At 45.9% G+C, this 12,418-nt stretch overlaps 1 protein-coding gene and 1 long non-coding RNA gene across 6 annotated transcripts in view; both read right to left on the bottom strand.

Annotated features, from left to right (window-relative positions):
- Positions 1 to 12,418, bottom strand: part of LOC127055619 (uncharacterized) — a 240,577-nt gene that overhangs the window by 110,944 nt on the left and 117,215 nt on the right. The window lies entirely within an intron of this gene.
- On the bottom strand, positions 2,919 to 8,857 carry LOC127055679 (uncharacterized). Of its 4 annotated transcripts, none has more exons than XR_007775539.1 (4): positions 8,731 to 8,857; positions 7,639 to 7,870; positions 6,619 to 7,023; positions 2,919 to 5,475 (listed from the first exon to the last, which is right to left on the bottom strand). It is a non-coding gene; the product is annotated as an uncharacterized LOC127055679 (long non-coding RNA). The 4 variants fall into 4 exon arrangements; XR_007775540.1 differs by having other exon boundaries at positions 6,619 to 6,972; positions 8,731 to 8,856; XR_007775541.1 differs by lacking the exon at positions 7,639 to 7,870 and having other exon boundaries at positions 8,731 to 8,855.

Raw genomic sequence — 12,418 nt, 5'->3', positions numbered from 1 at the left:
GGACAGGAAGGAGAGAGATGGTTGAACACCTAAAGGCTGGTATTGGAAGGCACAGATAGTAGCATCATTCGATCGAGTTCCATGACCTTTGTTAGGAAGAATGTAGCTGAGACTTTAAAAGATCTAAGTCTTGTCTGTTCTGGATGTAATTCAGTGTTTCCATGGCACTCTTTGTAACAGCAGCAATTGCCCTTCACCTTTAGCCAGCCGTTCCTGGCTGTGCACCGGTTCCCAGATGTGGCTGTATTTCAGTGGTGAAGTGTTTCCTGCAGGGTAGGATTATGGCTGACTGTTGCTCAGGTGATCTTATGCAGAAGCCAGGCACACTGTAGTCCTTGCACTCAGCACAGCATAGGGACCACTCCGTCCTTGAAACCCCAGGCTACTAGGCAACTCAAAGGAAGAGGTGCAGAGGGGCATTGTCTGCCCTCTTCCCTACTCTGTGACAGAACTAGCTAGTCGGAGGGTACATGCTATATCCTCCAAGGGAATGTGCACACTATGCCACTTCTTGAGTGCCTGGGTGCTCTGGAAGGAAGCCCAATCCCTACTGGCACTTAACATGGGGTGGTGTGACTCCACACTGACCCTGGGCTGCACAAGTGTCCATCTGGCTCCATACATACAGGGCTAGAGGGTGCGCATAAAGAACTTAGGGGAGCTTTGTAAAAATGCTTTCAGATTGTACAGGAGCTGTTATGTCAGCAAGGAGGTTTTCTCACTGTATTTGAACAGCCGACTCCTGTGCATGACAGATGCTGATGCCATGTGGACTATGTCTACTCTGGAAAGGCATCCTCTTATTTTACAGTGTGTAGGCAGAAGTTGAACCACCCCATTTCCCTCCATGCTAGTAATGGAAAGCAAGTTCAGACACCTGGTTTGTTAAACCCTGGCTTGACTGTAATGTGTGGAAACACATTTCATTAACCACTATGCAGCCAACGCATACCTCTAGCTGAAAGGGGAAACCACTTAAAAATCCAGATTCCCCATGTTCACTAAATGAAATACTTGTACTTTTCTTTGTTCTACATTTAATGTTGTTTGTTATTATTTCCTGTCCCAGTTACCAGAGAAAAAGATGTGAAAATCACCTATTTGATCACTGTAGAGGAGAAGACAAGCATTCGGTACAAAATCGATTGTATGTGGCTGCTGAAAGATCTAACCTTGATAGATGGAAAAGAGGCCATGCAAGTAAGTCGAATTGCTCTGTGATGGTTACCTCACAGGTAATTTGTGGGGATATTGTGAAGGTTCTTGGAAGGCACCTCACCACCACCTGCCCTTAGCAGGAAGTAATCTTGTCTGTGCTGTGGATCAGCTCCCAGAAACCACCAGTCTGTGTCAGCACAAGCACTGCCTTTCAGGCCTCCGCAGGCCTCGCTCTTTCCATACAGTAGTGCTAGGCACACCCCAACTCCAGTATTTCCCTGCAGCATCCAGTCCTTTTCCCACTGAACTCTCACAGAATCACCAGGCCTGCTATTCCCAAAGGAACAGGACACACCAGCTTGTACGAAACTCTGGGAACCAGCACGTCGCTGAACACCACAGGACTTGAACTTATTCTTGTTTTCACTACAAATATATCATCAAAGGACAGAGATTCTAGCGATAGTGAGTAAGAGTATTGGAAACAAATGGTTACATATAAAGCAAAATCCTAACATGCTTTCTAGAGATTACATTTAACTAACAAGTTGTCTTCCTGACTGCAGAGGTCTCTCTCACCCGAATTTCTGTCCAGCGATTTTTCCAGCCAAGCCTGGTTGAGACTCCTTTGTCATGAAGCAAAATCACTGTCCTTTTGCTTCCTCGCTGAAGGGTGAAGGTGTGTATCCTTTGTCCACCAAGTACAGTAGAGCAAGTCTTTGATGAGGACCTCCAGACAAGATTCTCTTCCCCTCTTCCTGTTTGTTAGTTTGTGTCTGAAATCCACACATTCAGTTCAGCCTACACAATACTTAATTTATATGCAAACAGCCAGCTAGATACACATTTCTTGTCTGACAGGAAACCTGATTTCCCCTTTCCAGGTGACCAGCCTCTAAACACAATTTTCGGTATATGTACATAAGTCTTTACACAACATTCGTGTTGGCCTTTCGCAACAATAACCAGGGTGACACCAGCTTTTATTTGAGACTTCACATGACACTCTTTGGTGAACTGGAATGCACGTGTCAGATGCCAGAGATGGCCGTAAACCTTATGGACCCCCACTGTGCCCCCTGCCGATTGGCACTAAGAGGTTTTTGGGTCACAGATGCTTAACAGTGGTTTTCTATCAAGGAGAGGCCTCGCATTAAAAAAAGGTCTGTCAGTTGTTACCTACATCAGCTGCATTGATTTGGGTAAAATCGGTGTCTAGCAATGGTGAGAGTCAGGCCTTTTCAGATATTTTTTTGTCTAAATATTTGTCTTGGCATATGAAATCTCAGTGTGTGCTGCCTCTTACCCCCACTCCAGTTCTTTTCATGCCAAGGTGCCAGGTAAACGTTCCAAAGGACTTAAGTTACATTGGCTTCTAAATGCCACTTTCCAGAGGCACCTTAGTCACTTAACCCCACAGCTGTTTTCCTCAGGGGTAGCTTGTATTCCTCCTATGGAACAGAATTTGTAGCCTACAGGTGAACAGATGGTGGGATGGCCACATTAGTGCTGACTGTCCTATGAAACTAAGTCCTGGGCTTTATCCCAGATACCAAAGGAGATTGATTTTTCTGGCATGAATAAAGTAGTCTGATTGGGGAAACAGCCAACGTAGCACATACTCTTCCCGCAAGTGTTCACATGTGAAATCTACTCCAGCTCAAAAGACCTGAAAAGCCCAAACCCTGGTCAGCAGCTGGCCTGTGAAGAGATTCTTTGGCTGTTTGGTTGCTTTGGTGGGGGGAAGAAGACAAAATAAGAAACATTTGAACATTTAATGCACCACTCTGCCCATTTGGGTGGAGGAAGGAAACCTACAAGAAAAAACACACTATGCGCATACAACAGATGTAAATATTCAGAATGCAATCAACCATATGGTTACTGTCCACTATCTGCAGTAGCCCAAATCAGTGGACTACATGTCTAAGACTTTCTGCCCATCTCTTCATGCCACTCTGTCCTTACATCTAAATGCTCAGCTGGAGGGGGGCAGGCAAAGATGGTTCTGCATGACTCAAACCAGCCTCCAGAGCAAGTTAGAGCAGGCTGAGATTCAATTACATGCTGAGCTCTGGTCCCACCTTCCCTGGCTCCCATTTTGCCCCAACCTGCTTCCACCGTCCCCCTTAAACCAAGAGGAGCAGGTATGTGGAGCCAGCTATGCCAGTTTCACAGCATGAGAGTTCCCCTACAGCAAGGGAACCCCAGCTTTCCAGGTGGGTTGCATTGCCTTAGATGGAATGGGGGCCGAGGATCTCGCTCTCTGAAATGGTAAATTCTTCAGGGCAGAGACTATATCTTTGGCCTGGTCTACACTGGGAGGGATCGATCTAAGTGACGCAACTTCAGCTACGTGAATAACATAGCTGAAGGTGACATACTTAGATCTATTTACCACGGTGTCTTCACTGTGGTAAGTCAACGGCTGACGCTCTCCTGTCGACTCCACCTGCGCCTCTCGCCCTGATGTAGTACCGGAGTCGACGGGAGAGCGCTTGGCGGTCAATTTATCACATCTAGACCAGATGCGATAAATTAACCCCCGTTGGATCAGTCGCTGCCTGTAGATCCAGCTGGTAATGTAGACAAGCCTTTTGTCTGTGTTTCATATTATCATTTAGCACAATGTGGCCCTAATCTTGACTGGAGCCTCTGGCTGCTACAGTAATATAAATATGAAATACTACTCAACACATGTCTTGCATATTGCCTATATACTTCTTATATAGCTATACTTCTCGTAGCTGGCTGACAGCTCTTGGATTACATAATGCTTGTTGTTTTAATTTGTAGGATTACCCGAAATTTGACATGCATTTTGAACATGTTTATAGCTGGGAAGCCTTCAGCACTGCAGCCAAATATGCGTTTACACGGTGCATACGGAAAATGAGCAAAATTCACTACAGAAGGGACATTGAGTTTGTGAATTTTGACGACGATTATTTAAGCGACGCCGGACTCTTCCAAGTATCTGAAGATACGATGCTTGCCTTGAAACTTTGTATACAGGTTTTGAACTGTGCATGCCTTTTGGGCTGCTTATAGGAATACAACTGGGTGCAATGCTCTGATCTTGAGCCTTATTAAAAATGACCTAATTTATGTTATATCTAATGACCTCTATTCTGAATACTTTAGGTCTGATTCTGAGCTCACTTACACCAATACCAATCTGAAGCCATTGCATCACAGGGAGTGGAGATACACCTGGTGCAGAGTGAGACTAGAATCTGGGCCATTGTGTACACTGCATGTTCAATGATAAAATTTCAACAAAGTAATTAAATCTAAGTCTAATAAACTGCCCACGTGGTACCATTTTGCATCTGGAATTGTCATGGAGCAAGTCTTTATTGTCACATGAGAAAGCAGGGGTTTGTTTTGTTTTGTTTTTTGCTGTAATTTAAATAGTTCTTAGAGCAGGGATGGGCAAACTTTTTGGCCTAAAGGCGACATCTGGCTTTAGAAATTGTATGGAGGGCCGGTTAGGGGAGGGGGGCATTGCCCAGTCCCTACCCCCATCTGCCTCCCCTGCTTCTCGCCCCCTGATGGCCCACCCCCAGGACTCCTGTCCCATCCAACCCCCCTTTCCCTGACAGCTCCTCAGACCCCGCTCCATCCACACACACACACACTCCCGCTCCCTGTCCCCTGACTGCCCCCGGAACCCCCACCCTTGACTGCCCCTCACTGCCCCATCCAACCCCCCCTCCTTCATGACCTTCTCCCCCCCAGATCCCTGCCCCATCCATGGGGCCCCGGGCAGTTACCCTGCTTGCTGCCCTCTAACACTGTCTCTGGCTTTTATATGCAGAAAAACAGTTGTTGTGGCACAGATGGTCCGTGGAAATTTTATAATATGGGGAGGGGGAAGGGCCTCAGAAAGAAAAAGGTTGAGAACTCTGTTTTAAGACTTATCCATCTTAAGTTCTTTGCTTGTTAAACCAGAAAATAAATGTCAATTGTTTTGCAGAGTGTTTGTGCTAAGAAATATTATTTCCAAATGTTCTGAAACAAAACAAGGATCAAAACCAGATATCCTGGACGCGCCCTCATTGTAATCACAGGCATTTCACACGCTCCGCCATCTAGCCCACAGTGCAGACTGAATGTCTTTTATTAAAGGATCATTTCAGACTCTCGCACATGTAGCTTGTTGTCTTCTTTCTTGTCCCCTGTGTGGACTGGAAATATTAGACCATTCAACTTCTCCTCAATCTGTAGCAAGGATGTCTTTCAAGCAGGGTTGTAGTTCCTGCTGTACTGAAATGACAACCCTTGTTCCAAGTGGTGGTACTCCTGATCCTTTTGCTAATGCGAAATGAGAAGGTAACAAGAGAACCTGGATTAGCATTTGGTGCATTGTTATTGCAAATGGAAAAAAACTAGGACTGTCGATTAATCGCAGTTTACTCATGTGATTAACTCAAAAAAAATTTTGATTAAAAAAATTAATCGCAATTAATCACAGTTTTAATCACACTGTTAAACAATAGGATACCAAGTGAAATTTATTACGTATTTTGGATGTTTTTCTACATTTTCATAGATATTGTATTCTGTAAGTTAATATTATTTTTGATTACAAGTATCTGTACTGTAAAAATGATAAACAAAAGAAATAGTATCTTTCAATTCACCTCATACAAGTACTGTAGTGCAATAAATCAATCCCCGATACAGTGAACACTACCTGCCGATCCGGTAGGTAATATAGACATACCCTTAGATAATGAAAATGAACATGCGTCAGTCCACTCTGCTTTGGATTGTTATCTAGCAGAACCCATCATCAGCATGGATGAATGTCTCCTGGAATGGTGGTTGAAGCCTGAAAGGACATATGAATCTTTAGTGCATCTGGCATGTAAATATCTTGAGACGCCGGCTACAATAGTGCTATGAGAATGCCTGTTCTCACTTTCAGGTGATATTGTAAATAAGAAGTGGGCAGCATTATCTCCTGCAAATGTAAACATACTTGTTTGTCTGAGCGATTGGCTGAACAAAAAGTAGGACTGAGTGGACTTGCAGGCACTAAAGTTTTAAGTTTTATTTTTGAATGCAGTTATTTTTGTAAATAATTCTACATTTGTAAGTTCAACTTTCATGATAAAGAGGTTGCACTACAGTACTTGAATTAGGTGAATTGAAAAAATACTATTTCATTTGATTTTTTACACTGCAAATACTTATAACCAAAAATAAATATAAAGTGAGCAATGTATACTTTGTATTGTGTGTTATAATTGAAATCGATATATTTGAAAATGTAGAAAACATCCAAAAATATTTAAATAAATCGTATGCTATTATTGCTTAACAATGCACTTAATCTCAATTAATTTTTTTAATTGCGCGATTAATGATGATTAATTCTTTTAATCGCTTGATAGCCCTAAAAAAAAACAACAGGAGAAGTCTAATCCAAGCTAAGGGCCACGTCCTGCTTACCTTCCTCATAAACGTAGCCCCACTGAGTTCCCCAGCTTATGTGTAGACCTCTCCACTCCCGTGTACGGTAAAAGCACAAAATGGGTCTTGACTTTCTTTTTAGCCTTTTATGTATGTGGGTAACATTCCACGGCTGGTCTGAGCCTCGTCATTCTCACTGGCTGTTAGTCGGAAACAAAGCTCCACTTCAGTCTCAAGCATCATGGAAATGAGAAAATCTCAGAGGACAGTGAATGGCCACGGCCACCATCATAGTCAAGAATCCTTCAGGGACTACAGGTTCTGTAACATCACTCACAGCGACAGAAGCTGGACCTTTTCTATGCCTGTGGCTTTTGTCAGCGGATGGCTCTCCTGCAAATGAACACCTCCGAAGTTCAGCCACCACCAGTGCAAGGGGCCAACCTGAGAGAAACAGAGCTAGAGAGAGCTAAAGAACATGCAAAAGCTTTCCCAGCTATCTGGCTTAAGGGGTAACTTGCTGAGTCATCTGTGATCTTTCTATTTCCAGCCATACCATTTCTCTTCCTGCCCATGTAAGAAATGTGGAGAAGAGTAGAGAATCTCAAAATGACTCATCACTTTGGGGTAGGAGAAGTCAGCATAGTGGTTCTGATTCAAGCATTAGCTTATTGGGGATGATAATTAGTCCCAATGGGACTACTTGTTCCTTTGGCTGTGTGGCAGCTATGCATGATTTCCCTTCCAAATCTAGCAGCCGCTGCCTAGCTGGCAAGTATAGAATCAAACGCCTGTGCTCCAGATAGACAACTGTACATGTGGCATTGCTGATCCCTCCATAGGACGTGCCACAACGTCTTAACCTCAGGTGGTTTGACAGTGGAAGCCATTATAATAATCTTCCAAAGTGCAATTAACATACAATGTAGTATTTCTTCTCGTTTCTGGTTTGATTCCCTTCTCTTTCCCCTATTTCTTACATGGATGGGAGTAAATGAAACACTACCAACTCAGCCACAAGTATGTAGGGGCTTTCATTATCTCCATTAAACATAATACCTGGCTTCTTAGGGTGTGTCTACACTGCACGCACAGCCTGGGCTCTGCCTCGGGTTTTCATAGATTCCAAGGCCAGAAGGGACCATTGTGATCAATCAGATATTTGGGGAATGCAAAACTGTCCATGAAGAAAGAGGCTCTCAAATCACCACATCAGCCAGGGCCTGGTTCACATTACACAGCCAGAAATCCTTCATCTGTATTACAGTCCTGACTTTTATCTGTGCTGCTACTAAAAGAAGGCAGAAAAAAATACAGGCCTGGAATGTATGTTGCTTTATCACGACAAGCAGATCTGAGTTGAACCCACGCATGTCTCCTTCCCACCCTTGCGCCTCTGTTTCTGGACTATAAGGGAGTGAGCTGTTTCTAATCAGCAGACAAAGAAAATGATGTCATAGGACTCTGGCTTATAGAGAGTTTCTATTGTTGCCAAAGTAAACAATGAAAATCTGTTAGTGATCCCATTACCCAGCAGTGACCTTGTTCATTGGCAACCTCATGTCCAAACTCTGGTTTTAAAAAGTACAGGGAAAACTCCAGTGTTCAGGGCCTCCTGTGGGGCGTGGGTCTGCAGCCCTTACTCATGTGGGTCATCCCAGTGAATTTAATGGTGCTACTCACAGCAGGCTAGATTGGCATAGCCCTTGCTTGGCTATGCAGAGGAAAAGGGCCCCCCCTTTAGTCTCTTACTTGGCCCTGCTAAGATAGTAACTTGGGCCCCCTGGACAGAGAGAAAGGGCCAGTAGAATTTACTTGGATGATAGTTCTCCCTGTGAGCAAATGGGATGGGGCAGATGGGACACAGCACTGTGTCTAGGAGGGTGGAAGAATTGCGACTCTACATCTCATTCTCTGCACTGCAGCTGGCATGAAGCAGCTACATGCAGGGCCGTCCTTAGGCATAGGCAGAATAGGCAGCGGTGTAGGGCCTCATTCTCCCTGGGGGCACCACGCTGCAGGCAGCCCGGACAATGTAGAAGCAGGGCTGCTGGGTCCTAGAGAGAGCCGAATGCAGCACAGTCTGAGGAATGGGATTGGCTGCTGGGGTCTCTGGGAAGGGGAGGGGTAGGGGTTGGGGAAGGAGCTCACCTGTGAGTGTGACTCTTTCCCCCCAGCTGAGGTCAGGTGAGGCAGGCTCTGTGGCTCTGGAACCAGTATCCTTTGTTGTCCCCCATAACATCCATTCTTCTCTCCCCTGCCCCATGGAGCACCCCCTCCTTTCTCCCTCCTCCCCAGGAGCACCCCTGTCTCTCTCCTCCCTCCCCTCCGTCAGGGCTGGGTTGGGTGAGGTGCTGCGGGGGAGGGGAGGCTGGCTGCCTGCTGAGGAATGAAAGTGAAATTAACTCACTTCCTGGGCAGCGAGCCAGGATTGGAATGTCACACGGCTTGGCTGGGGCTAGCCAGATGTGTGAAAAATCAGGACTTGGGGTGGGGTGAGCAGATATCTCTATTTTATAGGGACAGTCCCAATTTTGGGGTCTTTTTCTTATATAGGCTCCTTTTACCCCCTCTCCCCCCACCCCCACTGCCTGTCCTGATTTTTCACACTTGCTGTCTGGTCACTCTAGATGGGGGTAAATTGGTACCTATATAAGACAAAGCCCCAAATATCAGGACTCGCCCTATAAAGTCAGGACATCTGGATCTGGCCACCCTAGCTGGGGAGCGCCTCTCCCCGGGCTGGCAGCTGCCAGCTATCCATCTCATCCGGGGGGAGCTGCACAGGGCAGGATGAGCTGCTGTGGCTCCATGGGTGACCTGTCTGAGATCAGATGCTGTGCTAACTTCACCATGGTCCGTAAGGCTGGTGGTGGTGCCCATTGGCGTGTGATTGCACCTGAGGGTTTGCTGCTTCTGTTGCCACTCTGCACCCCAAGAGGTGGATTTTGGGGTCTATTGCAGCTGTTGGACCAGCAGGCTGGGGGTGAGCCAAGCATGAAAGCAGTACTGTGTTGCCATTTAGATTGTCATTTAACAACTTTGTTTGCCAAAAATTCTTGCTAACAATCCTGAATCCAATTTCAATATTTTTTTTAAAAAAAATCAATATCTTAGCCAAAAACAGAAAATTAAGTTGTTGACAATTATTAGTGACAGGTTTGGTTAAAGGCAGGGAGTGGGCCAGTTTTCATCAGAGAAACAAAAAATGTTGACTGACTTTCATATAGCCTGTTACTCCTGATAAGAACCCTCCAACAACTGTAATATGCTCATCTTCTTACTAGTGTATAAAGCAGGGGTCGGCAACCTATGGCACATGTGTCAAAGATGGCAGGTGAGCTGATTTTTGATGGTATGCAGCAGCAGGCTGAGCGGCTCAGCCCATCTCTGCTCTGGGGTTCCGGCTGCTGCCCTATTGCCAGCTGGGATACCAGCCATCGGCCCCATTCAGCACCTGCTGCTGGCCTGGGGACCCTCAAGGAACCCTAGGCTGGCAGTGGACTGAGCAGGCCAGCTGAACCACTCAACCTGCTGTCAGCCTGGGGTCCCATTCACTCAGCCGGCAGCGGGCTGAGTGGGCTGGTGGCGGGCTGAGCAGGGCCAGTGGAAGGTTGAGTGGCTCAGTCTGCTGCCAGTCTGGGGTGCCAGCAGCACTCAGCCTACTGCTACTCCGAGGTTCCGGCTGCCAGCCCCTTGCCAGTCAGGAGCTCAGCCGCCAGCCCCACTCTGCCTCCTGCCAGCCTGGGTGAGCAGAATCCCAGGCTGGTGGTGGGCTGAGGGGAGGTTGGCGGCCGGGATCCTGGCTGGCAGGAGTTGGTGGTCAGAACCCCAGACCAGCAGCGGGCTGAGCAGGGCCTGGGATCCTTGTCTAGGGTTCCAGCCACCAGCCCGCTGCCAGTTTGGGGTTTCATTTACTCAGCTGGCAGTGGCCTGAGCAGGACCGGTGGCCAAGACCTTAGATAATAACAATAGTTTATTTATATAATATAGACATAGAGAGAAACCTTCTTGTGACGAACTGGGAATGTTCTGGATGTTTCCTCTGAATACTGTGTTGGTGCCTCAGTGTCCCCTGTGCAGTTCTTAAGTATCTAGGTGGTGGGATAAGGGCATGTGATTGCTGAAGAGCAAAGGGACAGTGCACCTAAATGCCTGGCACTCTGTCTCCTAGCAACTGATGGCCTGGGCCCCTCCTCTGCAAAGGTGCCAGCTGAAGGTGTTGGAGACAAAGGGATCAGGTGACCTCCTGGCCCGGGAAAGGGGCTGAGGAGAGAGGAGGGGCTGGGAGGGGTTGTTAGTCTGGAGCTGGCTGGGGTCGAGGAGTGAAGTGCAGACGTGGGGGGTCTGGTTCACTGCCCCCCAGAATGGACCCGGCCGAGGGGTCTGGTTCGCTGTATCTACAAGCTCTGTTTTAGACCTGTTCCTGTCATTGAATAAACCTCTGTTTTACTGGCTGGCTAAGAGTCACATCTGACTGCAAAGTGGGGGTGCAGGACCCGGTGGCTTCCCCAGGACCCCACTGAGGTGGGCTCGCTGTGGGAAGCGCACGGAGGGGCAGAGGATGCTGAATGCTCCAAGGAGAGACCCAGGAGGTGAAGACGTGTGAGCTTCTTGCCCTGAACAAGTCTGCTCCAAGGGACAGGAGGCTCCCCAAAGTCCTGACTGGCTTTGTGGGGAGCAGTTCCAGAGCATCGCCTGGTGACTCCGTGACACTTCTACAAACATTAAAATGTATTACTGGCACGAGAAACCTTAAATTACAGTGAACTTGGCACACCACTTCTGAAAGGTTGCCGACCCCTGGTATAAAGTGACCATATGTTGTACTAAGATTCTCCTGCTTTTTTTTTTCCCTGTGAGTCAGTATAACTTTTGCCAGCCCAGAAGTTGGGCAGCCAATATTTTACGTTTTCACAATGTTTTCTCCAACTTTCATAAAGTAAATACATAGTTAATATGAGTTTAAAAGGCCAAGGACACTTCTTTGTGAAGAATCTGTACAGCAGATCATTCCCATAGACGATCCAGAAAATAAATTTGAGGTTGAATTTTTTAATGTTGTGATGGATAAATCAGTATCTGCTGTTGATGAAAGGTTTAATACCTTGCAAGTACACCATGAACAGTTTGGATTTTTGTATGACATAACTAAATTCAACGAAACAGGAAAACAAGAGCAACTAATGACAAAGTGCAGGAACCTAGAGAGCCTCCTGAAGCACGGTGATAGTTTTGATTTAAATGGACTTGAACTGTACGAAGAATTGAGTACACTGTCATCAATGTTGCCACATGCAAAATCGGTGATGGACATTGTACAGTTTATTCATACCCGCAAACTTGTTGACATATATCCTAATGTGTATATTGCCACTCGTATTCTACTGACAATTCCTGTAACAGTAGCATCAGGAGAACGGAGTTTCTCAAAACTAAAGCTCATTAAAAACTATCTCCGCTCTACCATGAGTCAGGAACGCTTAACTGGTCTTGCTATTCTTGCAATTGAACAAGACACGACTTTGTCTTTGTCATACGATGACATTATTACTGATTTTGCAGCCAAAAAAGCCAGAAAGATTGCTTTTAATTAAAAACAAATCTTTGTTTCAATACCTTTTCATATAAATTTCCAATAAAATTTTGATAAATTAAAAAAATATATTATTTGCATCATTCTGTCATATCAGAATTTTTTCTATAGTGCTGCTTCTTTAGTGCTAGTCCATCAGCATTACAGTGTGCTTCATTAAGTTAAACTGGTTTTAATAACGTGAATGTGGCAAGTTTTCCAATACTGTAAGCTTATGTTTGTGTTGCTAAGAGCAGATCAGGC

This window comes from Gopherus flavomarginatus, chromosome 7 (assembly GCF_025201925.1).
Source record: "Gopherus flavomarginatus isolate rGopFla2 chromosome 7, rGopFla2.mat.asm, whole genome shotgun sequence".
NCBI lineage: Eukaryota > Metazoa > Chordata > Testudines > Testudinidae > Gopherus > Gopherus flavomarginatus.
This window is presented reverse-complemented; position numbering and strand designations above follow the sequence as displayed.